General features: G+C 43.5%; 1 protein-coding gene across 2 annotated transcripts in view; it reads left to right on the forward strand.

The window, feature by feature from the left end:
• LOC122813397 (holocytochrome c-type synthase) overlaps positions 1-12,723 on the forward strand; it is a 273,532-nt gene that overhangs the window by 28,364 nt on the left and 232,445 nt on the right. The gene's annotated exons all lie outside the window — the stretch shown is intronic.

The raw sequence follows: 12,723 nt of genomic DNA on the forward strand, positions 1-12,723 counted from the left end.
GCGTGCTGATATTTCATGTATCGTGTAAGCTAGACACCCATTTGTTTAATTTAGTTATTTTTTTCTGTCTGTTCATGTTAGGTTAGAGGGTTCTGCTGACATCAGTGGGCTAGTTTTGCCTATGTTTGCATAAATTTGTTTTAAAAGACATGTCTGTTGGATGACTTAGTAGTATTGTTTTAAGGTAATTTCAGCCTTCTAGAAAGTGTTTTCATTTGTGTATGTATGTTTGTAGTGGCAGTTTTATATTTTGTTGTATTTTAGCAGCCCAGTTAGGATTAAGTTAGATTTTCTAGTTTACTTGTATGTTAATTTAGATGGGTAGACTTTTTTTTTTTTTGTTGTTTGTTTTTTGTAGTAGTAGTTGTTAATACTGCTCTTATTGGCTGTTTCTGGTCAATGTTTTTATGTTAACATTTTCTGCACAAGGGTGGATGGATTACATTTGATTCGGAGAGGCAATGTTGTTTTTCTAAGGGTTATGCCTGCAGTGTGTGTCAATTTACCATTGCAAATTGTCGTGAATGGGAAGTGAGATTCATAGTTTTGTTGCAGTTTTGGCTTTTAAGCCTGGCTTAAGTTGGTATAGTGAGCTTCAGTTGTGCAGTACATGAACTTTTTTTTTTGTTTATTTGTTAACAAGGTAAATAGATATGGCATGTTTAAGGGAGATTTACTAGCTCTGCTAACTTTCTAGATACACTTTGATAAAATGCACCAATAGTGTAGGTAAGAAAAAAAATTCTACATACTGTACTGGATATATCTTTTTATTGCATCCTGCTTCCGAATAGGCAGCAACCTAAAAGCTGACTCAGTGCCAAGCTTCAACTGCAAAGGAACCTTGCATTTGTGAATAATTGCCATTGCAGCATCCATCGATGCATAGTGGTTCCCAGCCTCCTCCTTGTCAATATGGTTATTTACCAAAAGGCCTACAAATAAGGACAAATGGTGAATTAAACAGAACTCACCTGGCCTCTTCTTTAGCACTAAACCTAACTGAAAAATTTTGAAGTTGAGAAATGAATCCACAAAGAAACGATAAACTGTTCCAAACTCAAAAAATAAAAAAGCGAATGCAGTACCAGATCGCACAACTGTTTTTATTAGTAAAACAAGTAAGCACTTTCTTCCCGAGCTTAATGTTCCTAATACATTAAGCTCGGGACGAAAGCGCTTATTTGTTTTACTAATAAAAACAGTTGTGTGATCTGGTACTGAATTTATTTTTTTATTTTTTGAAGTTGAAAAATGGCAGACTAACAAATGGCTCAGGCACCCTATTGGCCCATATCCCCCTTGCAGACTAACAAATGGCTCCGCCACTTTTTGGCCCATATCCCCTTATTTGTCAGTGCTAGAGCTGTGTCTTCTGTACCTTTAACTGATTTCAGATTTCCATAAATCCCATTTTGACCTGAAGCCCTCAATTTGAGAGCCTCCCCCCAACCCCTAAGTCCTGGCCAGCATTGCTTCTTTGTCTAGGTAATCCACCAGTAGCACCCCCAAAACCCCTACCTTTAATAGGAAAATGAGTTGGCCTGACTACTAGATGTACTCTAAAAGGAAAATGCCCCCCAACTGTCTGGCAAACAATCCTGCCTCTATCCGTGACATCGGAGGGCTTAACCAAATTCTGACCTATAGACAGAGGGCTTAACCAAATCCTTGCCTATAGACAGAACTGTTCTTATTCCAGCATTTTACCCATGTATTTTCAACCCACCCCTACATGTACATGCAGTGCGAGCACCTGTGCATGCGATGCCTGCAAGCTGTCTAGAAACATCTCCTAATGTTAAAGCCACAGCAGGCCTTCACTTTTGCTGCTATGATATTATGGATAGGCCTATCTGCCTGCCTGTGCTCCTAATGCAATAATTTGTCAGTTTTTCATTTCCTCAAATGCCGACCAGAGCCAAGCAATACCTTTTCTTTACCTGTGCCCCTCTGTTATAGTCAAGAAATGCACTAGCATGGTTAGGCAAAGTGAAGTCGACTAAAACAAAACCCAGTGGCCAGATGTTCAATGTCTTGCATCTAAGCCTAAATGCAAGAGCTGATGTTAAATCCTGATAGCCTGAAGCCTCCTGCTTCATAATTGTCTGAGCCCCATCTACATCTAATAGTTCGAAACTTACACATCCAAATTTTTTTTCTTCCCTGCTAATGTGATATGTGCCATGATAAACCTAGTGATACTGCTGAACAGGATGGACTACACTCTCTCCTTATGCCAAGTGTATGCGACTGTGGCCAAGCTCTGAATTTTTACTTTTACTGAGACAATCTACCCAAACAGAGCAGTGGAAAAATGGCCACCTCCCCCCATTCATTTGTCTTACTGGCCCTATCTGGACCCAGATTGATATGCAGCAAGAAGTCCATGGCTTCTGTTCTTGATACAAACTGTACACCAACTTCTGCAACCTTTCCTCTACCTTCTAGATTTAATACCTGAAGAGCACCAGTTAGCATAATGGTTAAGGTCCTTGCTTCCCATGCACAAGGTTTGATCCTGACCTCCAGCCAATGCTTGTTTGGAGTTGCATGTTCTCCCTGTGTTTCTAGGGGTTCCTCCCACCTCCAAAAAGATGCTGAGTGTTTATATCTCAAAGTCACCAACGAATGGAGCTGTGGGCATACTCAACATAGTTTCATAGTTTGATACTAGGCTATCTGCCCTGGGGCATTTATAAGCCTAGCCATAGTGATGTGGCTTTCGCCACCCCATGTAATGGTACAAAATTGTACAGAATAGACTTAGAATGCTGTGCCTATGTCTAGTAGTGACACAGTGAAGACCCCTTTACATAATAGAATTAGTTTACTGTGCCTCTGTCTAGTAGTGACACAGAGATGACCCCTGGGGTAAACCTACGATCTCCCATCCACTCGTCAAGATTTCTTGAAGAGAGTCAGTGAGGGGCTCTGCCTAACATGAACTGGGATTCTGTTCCAGAGTATGGGAAGCCTCTGAGTTATGAATCTGTCCCTCCAGCATGTCCTATTCATATTTGTGCTGAGGTTCAAATCTTTAGCTCTCGTGGTTCTGATGGATTTGGATTTTTTGAGGTGGAGCATGTCCATCAATTCCTGATTGGACATGGCCTTGTACGTCCGGCACAGATCACCTCTGAGTAGGCGGTATGCTACTGAATAGAGTTGGAGTTTCTTTAGTCTGGCAGCATATGACATATGTTGGAGACCCTTGATCCTCTTGGTGAGGTACTTTTGGGGTCTCTAGCTGTTGCAAGTGCCGGGTGAGGTACATACCAAATGGGGCATTGTACTCGATCATGGGCCTGATAAGGGAGGAGTACGGGGGCACAATGACCTCCTTTGATCTGGATGTGAATCCCTTCATGATAAGGTGGGCAAGGTAGAAAGTCTTTCTAACCACTTTGGCAATGTGGGTGTCAAATGAGAGGTCACGATCGACTTGGGTCCCCAGGTCTCTGATTACTTTTTCCGTACTCAGTGGGTTACCGCCTATGTGATAATTTGTGGGCACTTTGTTTTTTTGTTGTTTTTCCCAAAGGGGATGACTATACATTTTTTGGCATTTAGTTTAAGGCCATGCCTGTCCGTTTCAGTGAGGCCTTTCTGTAGGATGTGTGTCAGCTGGTGTGTCGACTATGGCGCCTAGTTTGCAGTCATCTGTGAACTTTGTCAGCCACAACCCTCCCATGTTTGCTTTCACATCTGAGAAATAAATGCCGCACAAGAGGGGTCTCTGGACAGAGCCCTGTGGGACACCACATGTCACTGGCTTTGAGTCTGACGTAGCTCCAGCGATTTTGACTTTATGGGTTCTATCCTTTAGCTAGTTTGCCACCCATCTTGTGACATATGGATTTACATTTAAGCTGTTGAGCTTGTCTATGATGCCAGAGTGGGGTATTGTGTCGAAAGCTTTAGCCAAGTCCAGGTAGGCTGTATGGACTGCTTTGCCCTTGTCAATGGCTCTAGTGACTGTTTCGAAAAAGTCAACCAGGTTTAATAGGCAGGATCTGCCTTTTACAAGGCCGAACTGGGTGGGATCGAGTGTCTGTAAGTCCCCAATGTCTCTGTTTATTAGTTCCATAATGATTCTTTCCATAGCTTTGCAGACCAGGCTGGTTAAGCTTATGGGGCGGTAGTTACCAGGGTCAGTAGAGGTGCCTCCTTTGTGGAGTGGGACTACTGTTGCTGTACGCCAGTTTTCAGGTACATATCCTGTAGTAAGGCTAAGGTTAAATAGCATTTTTATGTGCGGTTTAACTCCTGTTGGAGTTCACGTAGCACGCAACCCGGGATACCTTCAGGTCCCATTGATGCTGTGTTTTTAGCTTTGCTGAGGGCGGTTCTCACCTGGACATCTGAGATGACAGGGAGGTTACATTCAGCTGGGATTTCTTCTTTTGGGAGTGAGGGAGGGGAGAAATTTGCACTGAACCTGTCTGCCAGAATGTTGGCAATATCTGTGGGTTCATTGTATTTTTTGTCATTGTGAACCAATTCTGAACATATCTGAGGGTTTCCGCCCAGGTTTCTAACATAGCTGAAGAAGGCCTTGTGGCTATCTTTAGTGTCCATAGCAATTTTTCTCTCAGAGTTGGCCTTGGATGTTTTTAGGAGAGAACGTAGCTTTCTACTAGTGCTGGTCAGAGATGCCTTCTCATGGTGCCCTCTAGGGGGAAGAATTGTATAGACCAGTCACTGGGCATCTACTGTGGTGTGCAGTATGCTCCAGATAGCAAAACATGGATCACAGACTGCATGGCAGGGCTAGCCACTTGGTGTGAAATATGGCTTTAGGTGATTCGGTCAGGTTGAGTAATATTGCCAAAATGGGCGTGGGTAGTTATCGGTGATAAGTGGGTTGAGGACCCGGCCTACTCCAACCTACACCAGGGACCCATGCTAGTGAGAGGGGTGTATGTGCACCTATTGACCAATGTGTGCCCGAAAGCTGAGCATAAAACTAATCAACCTGCCAAACATAAACTCACTGTAGTTTCACTAATGCTTGGAAGTGGATGAGATGATAGTACGGAGGAGGCTGCACATCCTATGTATCGAAGAGACGAGATGGAAGAGCAGTGCACCAAAACCACTTGGCTTGGGATCCAGAGGCTACCCCTACTAGAAATGATGTCAGAATTGTGGTGCAGGCTTCAGAAGGCAGTGAGAGGTGTCTTCAGAATTGGTGAGAAACTCATTGCAGTCAGACTCCTGTCTAATGATAGGGCAATATACATAATTTCAGCCTATGCTCCCACCGCAGAGTTGTGATAGTGATGAAAAGTGCATTCATACAGCAGTTGCAGGGCAACATGAATTGGTGTTGATAATGGGTGACTTGAATACACATATTGGGACTGACAGAACAGGATATGAGGACTGCGTGGTTCACATGGGTGGAGTAACAGGAATAAAGGAGGAGAGGCCATGCTAGTCAGGCAAATGGTTTGATAGTAGCCACATTGTTCAGAAAAAGACCATCACAAGATCACATACAAGAATGGCCAACATGCAACTCTGGTAGACTTCCTCCTAGTAAGGAAAGGGCACTGAGGGCAGAATCAGTGATTGCCAAGTCATTTTCAGTGAAACAGTCAGCCCACAGAGTAAACGGCTCTAAGGTCAACAGAGACCAGGCTGAAGACCTGGAAGTTGACTGAAGAGAAAACCCAGGAGTACAGTGAGTTACTCAGGGCTCTAGCACCCCAAAAAGTAGAGGAAATATGTGAGTTGAAGGAATGGCAGCACCTCAAAACCATATGTGTGAGGAGTACAGAACAGGTATGTGTCCGAGCCAGGTAAGGAAATAAGGCACATAAGAAAATCTGGTGGTGGAATGCAGAAGTCCAGGAAGTCATCAAAAGAAAGGAGCACAGGAAAAAGTGGGAGATAGAAAAGACGGACCAGGCTAGGAAGAAATACTTGTTGGCTAACAAAGAAGCTAAAGAGTTGCAATAACAAAGTATAAGGCATCAGAGGCACTCTACCAGCTTTTGGAAAGAGACTTTGGTAGATTGCAGACTTGGTAGATTGCACAAAGGAACTATATCAGGTTGCAGGACAGAGAGAAAGATAATGAAGATAGTCAGACGCCCTTCATAAGGGATGCCAGCAACAACCTGCTCACAGGACATTAAAGGCAGATGGAAGGAGTACTTCCAGCAGCTTCTAAATGAAGAAAACTCAACAGAAGCTGTACTGCCCCAGACGCAGCCTACCATGAGAGAAGAGGAGGAGCCCACCCTAGAAGAAATAAGAATAGCACAAAGGAAAATGAAGTCCGAGGAACATAGCAGGCTCAGATGAGGTCACAGCAAATGTGATAATATGCTGGGTGAGATAAGGGAGAAATGGCTCCTGAGGGTACTCATAGCACTGTGGAGAAAGACATATCCCAGATGACTAGAGAATAAGTATACTCTTGCCAGTGTAGAAGAACAAAGAGGACATCCACAACTGTGGGCAGTACGGAGGTATCAAACTCCCGTCACATTGCATGAAAGTTCTTGAGAGGGTGATTGATAAATGGATACACAGAGTAGTAGAAAGTAGGATGGGTGATGAGCATTTCAAATTCAGATCAGAATGCAGCACAACTGACCTGATGTTTGCAGTGAGAGAGATAGTTGAGAAGAAGCTAGAGATTAGGAAAGAGGCCAACTGGGCATTACTAGATTTAGAGAAAGCATATGGTAAGGTTCCAAGAAAGCTGATTTGGGCAGTATTGTGGTGGTCCAAAGTCTTAGAAGCATTGGTAGAATTAGTCCAGGCTATGTACAAAGACCCATTGACTCAAGTATGAACAGTGTTCAGTGTCGGAGGAGTTCCCAGTGGGAGTATGTGTACATCAGGGTTCAGCTGTCAGCCCACTTCTATTCATGCTGGTGACTGACTATATATTAGCGCACAGGTCAGAGGGAACAGATCAACAAAGTTGCTGTATGCAGACAATGTGGCATTATAGGTTGACTGAGCAAGAATGTCAGCAAACTGTAGGGGAATGGAATGCAAAACTGAAGGCACATGGGATGAAACGGAGTACAAATAAGACAGTGGTGCAAATTGGGGAGATCCTAAAAAGCTGAGAATTGAGATAGAAGGGGTGATAATGGAAAAGGTTAACAGCTTCAAGTATCTGGGAGGGGTGGTTGAAGAGAAGGGAAGTCTGAATGAAGAGGTCAAAGCTAGAATTGGAGGGCTGCAGCCAACTGGTATAGAGCGTAAAGAATGCTAAAGAAAATGAAAAGTAAGGTGCACAAAACAGTGGTATGATGAGTACTACTGTATGGTACAGAAACCTGGGCAGTAAAGGCAGAGCAGATGAGGAAGCTAGAGGTGATTGGAAATGAAGTGCCTGAGACGGGTGGTAGGTTGCATATTGTGGGATAGACAAAGAAATGAGGACATAAGAGCAGAAGCCAAAGTAGTTCAGTTGCAAAAAAAAGATCGGAGAACAAATTACAGTGGTTTGGGCACATGTCTGATGAAGATGATTTGGGACAGACAGCAGAACTATGGTCTAGAAGATGTCAAGCAGAGCCACTGGAGTGATCCCCGGGGTGAATTTTCTATTTCTCATCCACTCATCAAGATTTCTCTTGAACAGGGCCAGTGAGGTGCTCTGTTTTGACATGTATGGGAAGTCTGTTCAGTAGCCTGGGCAGTCACTGGGTTATGAACCTGTCCCTCCAGCACATTCTGTTGATTGCGGTAATGAGGTTGAGGTCTCTGGAGTGTGTGTTGCGAAGGGATTGGGATTTCTTTAGATGTAGCATTTCTAACAGAGCTGGGTCAGACATGGCTTTGTAAGTCCAGCAGAGATCGCCTCTAAGTAGGCGATATGAGACAGAATAGTTGGAGTTTTTTTGAGTCTGTCCATATAGGACAAGTGTTTAAGGCCTAGAATCCTCTTTATGAGGTACTTTTGTGGTCTCTCCAGTTGCAGGTGTCTAGTGAGGTACATGCCAAATAGGGCATTGTACTCTATGATTGGCCTAATGAGGGAAGAGTAGAGGGAGACAATGACCTCTTTCTTCCTGGATGCAAAACCCTTACTAATGAAATGTGCCACATAGAAGAACTGACCACAGTGGCAATGTGGTGGTCGAAAGAGAGGTTGTTGTCAACCTGTGTTCCCAGATCTCTTATAATGCCTTCTGTGTTCAGTGGACTACCATCGATGTGGTAATTCTTGGGAACCGGGCTTTTCCCAAAGGGGATGACTACAATTTTTTTTGGCATTGAGCTTAAGGCCATGGGTCTGACAAGTCGTTGGTCTCCATGAGGCCTTTCTGTAGAATGTCAACATCACTTGGGGAGTTAATAATGGCTCCCAAGTTGCAATAATAGTCTGTGAACTTTGTCAGCCAGAGTCCCTTTGTGTTGGCCTGGACTTCAGAGAAGTAGACAAGAGAGGACCCAGGACTGAACCCTGTGGGACTCCACATATGACTGGTCAGCAGTCTGACTTGGAGTCAGCTACTTTCATACTGTGGTTCTATCTTTGAGCCAGTTTGCAACCCACCTAGTGACATAAGAGTTGATGCCTAGCTTACTGAATTTTTCTACGATTCCTGAGTGGGGAATGGTATCAAAGGCCTTGGCCAGATCAAGGTAAGCTGTGTGAACCACCTTGCCTCCATCTACAGCTCTGGTGACTGACTCAGAGAAGTCGACCAAGTTGAGCAGGCATGATCTACCCTTCACAAAACCAAACTGTGTGGGATCTAGAGTTTGTAGATTCCCTATATCCTTATTTGTTAGGTCCATGATGATGCATTGCATAGCTTTGCATATCGGACACGTTAGGCTAGTGGGGCGAGTAGATCCCAGAGTCTGTAATCCCTCTTCCTTTGTGGAGAGGGATGACTGTAGCAGTGCACCATTCGGTAGGACAAAGCCTGAGGTGAGGCTGTGATTAAACAGGGCACACGTGAGGTGCCATTTGACTCTGTAGTTCATGTAGAACACAGCCAGGGGTATTGTCAGGTCCCATCGAAGCTGTATTCTTGGCCTTGGACAGTTTTTTTTAACCTGTGCAGCAGTAATGCTGGGTGCTTGGCAGTCTACTTTACATTTGTTAACCGGGAGAGTCCGACTGGACACGGGTCCATTTTCAGTGGAGGCCCAGGGAGAAAAGCTCCACATTAAGTATTATTTGCATTATACAGTTAAAAAAACATAGCATTTAAATATAGACATTAGTCCAGTTAAGGACGCAAGACAAGAAGGAAAGAGATGTAAAACAGCTGTAGAGCATAGTACAATTTTAAAATATGGTGACATATATATACTAAACATGGTTAAAATGTAGTTGAGATTCATCAGTGAACAATTGATGCAAACTGTTTTTGAGGTACATAACAGCCATTAGCAGTAGTTGCTACAAGAAGTTAGTATTATGTGGTAGGTAGCTTGGAACATGAGTAGCCAAGCTTGCTAAGAGTAGGTTGTTGATGGGGGCTGAGAGAGGTAGTGGGTGGGGGGAGTGGTTGTTATTAGAGGGCCGTTGCAAGGGCATATCTGGCAAGTTTTGAAGTGTGATTTTAGTAAGGATTTAAAGTGGGTGCAAGAAGTTAGAGGTAATTGAGGATGGGAGGGAATTCCAGAGTTTGGCTATAGTGCAGGAGAATAATGCTTCTCCAGCAGAGTTAATGGCTCTTGTGACCTGTAGGAGGTTTTTGTGACTGGATCTTAGTGGTCTTGTGGTTATGTAGGGTTGGGGTAGATTCTGGAGGGATGGGACTTTTTTAGTGGTTGGTTTATTAGTTTGTGGGCGAGTGTGAGTTGGTACCATTGAAGGAGGTGGGGGAGCTCTAGCCAGCCCAGTTCTGCTAGTGAGAGACTGTGGTGAGTATGGTAGGAAGCCCCTGTGGCGAATTTGGCGAGTTGTAGCAGGTTTCGAGCTTTAGATCTCATTGTTTAAGGTTAGTAAATGGCATAGAGTAGGGTAGCGATAAGATGAGAATTTGCTACCGAAATTTTAGCTGCTTTGGTAAGTAGTTGCTGATTTCTATATAATGCTCCTAGTTTTTTGTGCACTTTTTTTTTTAATGGTCCTGGAAATGTGAATGTCAAAGTTCAGTTTGTCTGTTTCTACTCCTAGTAATTTGGTGTGTTCTGTAGGATGGATGGTGGTGTTGTCTTTTGCTGTGATGTTAAAGTAAAAGCTGTCTAAGGTAAGTTTGGTGGGTTGGAAGATTAGTAATTTTGTTTTGTTTGGGTTGAGTATTAGTTTGGCATCGGATAACCAAGTTTCAATAGAAGAAAATGCTTCCTGTGGGACTTTTTGCAGTTCTGGGAGGGAGTGGGCTGCGCAGATGTCATCTGCGTATTGTATGAGTGCCATGTGTTGTGGCTGAGGCTAGATTATTGGTGAAAATAGAGAAGAGTAGGGGTCCCAGGATGGACCCTTGGGGAACTCCTATGGAGACTGGTAGTTGGGGGGATAGGTTGTCCTGCCAAACAGCTGCTTGTTGGCGGTCAGATAGGTAACTGAAACCAGCTGATGACTGGTTGAGAGAAGGATAGGTTATTGAGAAGAGAGATGAGTTGTTTGTGTGGGACCATGTCGAAAGCTTTAGAGAGGTCTAGGAAGGCAGCTGAGGAGAGAACCTGCATTTTTATTTTGTAGGATAGTGTTGGAGAAAGAGAGTAAGGCAGTGTTGGTGCTATGGTTAGGTCGGAAACCGTGTTGGTGAGGAGGTTGTTAGCAAGGAGGTGATCTCAGACTCGAAAATGAATGCATCTCTAGTATTTTGGAAAGTGGCGAGAGAATAGCTATGGGACGGTAATTGATCTGTGGAGGGGCCTCCTTTGTGTAGGGGAATTATGTGCAAGACTTTCCATAGTGTAGGAACATAACTTTCTGACAGAGATCTGTTAAGAGTGATATGGGATAGGCTAGAGCGTCAGCTGCAAGTTGAATGTATTCACCTGGGAGGTTGTCTGCTGCTAATCTGGTGGTTTTAAGTTTAGTTAGTAGTTTTATTTTGGTGGTAGGAACAGGAGAGAAAGAGAAGCTGGTTGGGAGACTGTTAGTTCTAGTTGATGGTGTGGGTTTATGGGGGGTTGTGTTGTCTAGCTAGTGATAGTATGGTTTGTGTGAAGTGATTCTTGAAAGAGGTAGCAATATTTTCGGAGGAGTGAGTTAAGTTAGGAGTGCTTGTACTTACTTTACTTGGGTGGAGGATGGAGTTTATTGAGGACCAGAATTGTTTGGGGTTATGTTGGAAGGAGGTAAGGGCAGACTGGTAGTATTGGATTTTGTCCTGTTCTATTGCGTAGTTCTAGGAATTTTTGCCTAGTAGAGGGGGGGGGGGTTGTTTTGCGCCAGTTGTCCCATGCTTTATCCCTGTTTTTCATTTCAGACTTTGTGTTTTTTTTTGTAGCCATGGGGATTGTTGGGCTCTAGTTTGGGAACGTCTTATGGGGGCGTGGTAATTAAGGATGCTTAGGAATGTTTTATTAAAGTAGTCAACTGCGTCCTCTAGTTTGAGGTATTTTAGAGGTTGCCAGTTAGTCTTTTAAGGATGAGCTGAATGAGAGAGGGTTGAAGTTAGTTTTTTTGCGTATTTGACGGTAGATGATGGGTTTTGCTTTATAAAGGTCTTTTTTCTTAGTAAGAAGGTTGGGGAGTGATCACTGAGGCTGTCCAATAAGCAGCCTGCTATATATGACTGGGGGCTCTTATTGACTAGTATCCAATCAAGGGTAGTGTGTTTGTTGGGGTTATTTATCCTACTAGGTGACTGGACTAGTTGGGTGAAGCCATGAAGATTTACATGATTGGATGGGTGGCTGCTAGAGTAGGATTGCCAGTCAGTGTTGAAGTCTCCTAGAATTAAAGTTTCTTGGGGTAGGTGGTGGGTAGTCCAGCTGAGGAGGTTTTCAAGTGGAGGGATGTTGTGCCCAGGTGGGAAGTAGCAACCTGTTATGTTTTAGGGTTTTATTTTGGTTTATTTTAAGGTTGGCATATATTATTTCTTACCTATTTGGGGAGCTGATAACTTTAAGATCTGGATGTCTAGATGCTGCTTAAATATTATAGCTATACCACCTCCTTTTTTGTTTAGTCGGTCTACTCTTAGTATATTGTAACCAGCAGGGAGGATTTGCTCTTAGTAATGTGTGGTTTTAACCATGTTTCTGTAAGGATCACTACATCAGGGGAGTAGAAGTTTATGGTGGCATGGAATTCATGCACCTTGTTGCATATACTTCTAATATTTAGGCTTATCAGAAGGTTGGTTTGCTTTCTATTGGCTGTGATTTGGGAGATGTGGTTTGTAGTCTGATTATGAGGGGAGGGGTTGGAGATAGAGGGACCAGGATTAGGGTGGATGTCTCAACTGAGTGATAGGTTGGATATGGATGAGATTATTAGTTTTATCAATTTCTGTATATGCTTGCTTATAAGGGAAGTTTTTTGATTGTGTTCTGTGGGCAATATGTATGGTGGTAGGGTTATGTTAGGTTGAGGGGTTGTTTTTAGTTTAGGTATTGTGATCTGTAGTCTATATAGAGGGTGCATTGGGAAGATAATTGACTTGAGAGAGTAGAGGTGGGATATGAGTGGTGGTGTGTGAGATGGTACAGTGGTAGTGGTTGAGTGCAGGAATGGTGGAGGTTTGGTAAGATGTGATGCATGCAAGGAGTGTACATGCAGTGACTATAGGTATGGTGTGCTTGTACATATTAGCTGAGTAGGAGGGA

The sequence above is a fragment of the Protopterus annectens genome, chromosome 10.part0, assembly GCF_019279795.1.
Source record: "Protopterus annectens isolate FY-2018-M chromosome 10.part0, PAN1.0, whole genome shotgun sequence".
NCBI lineage: Eukaryota > Metazoa > Chordata > Ceratodontiformes > Protopteridae > Protopterus > Protopterus annectens.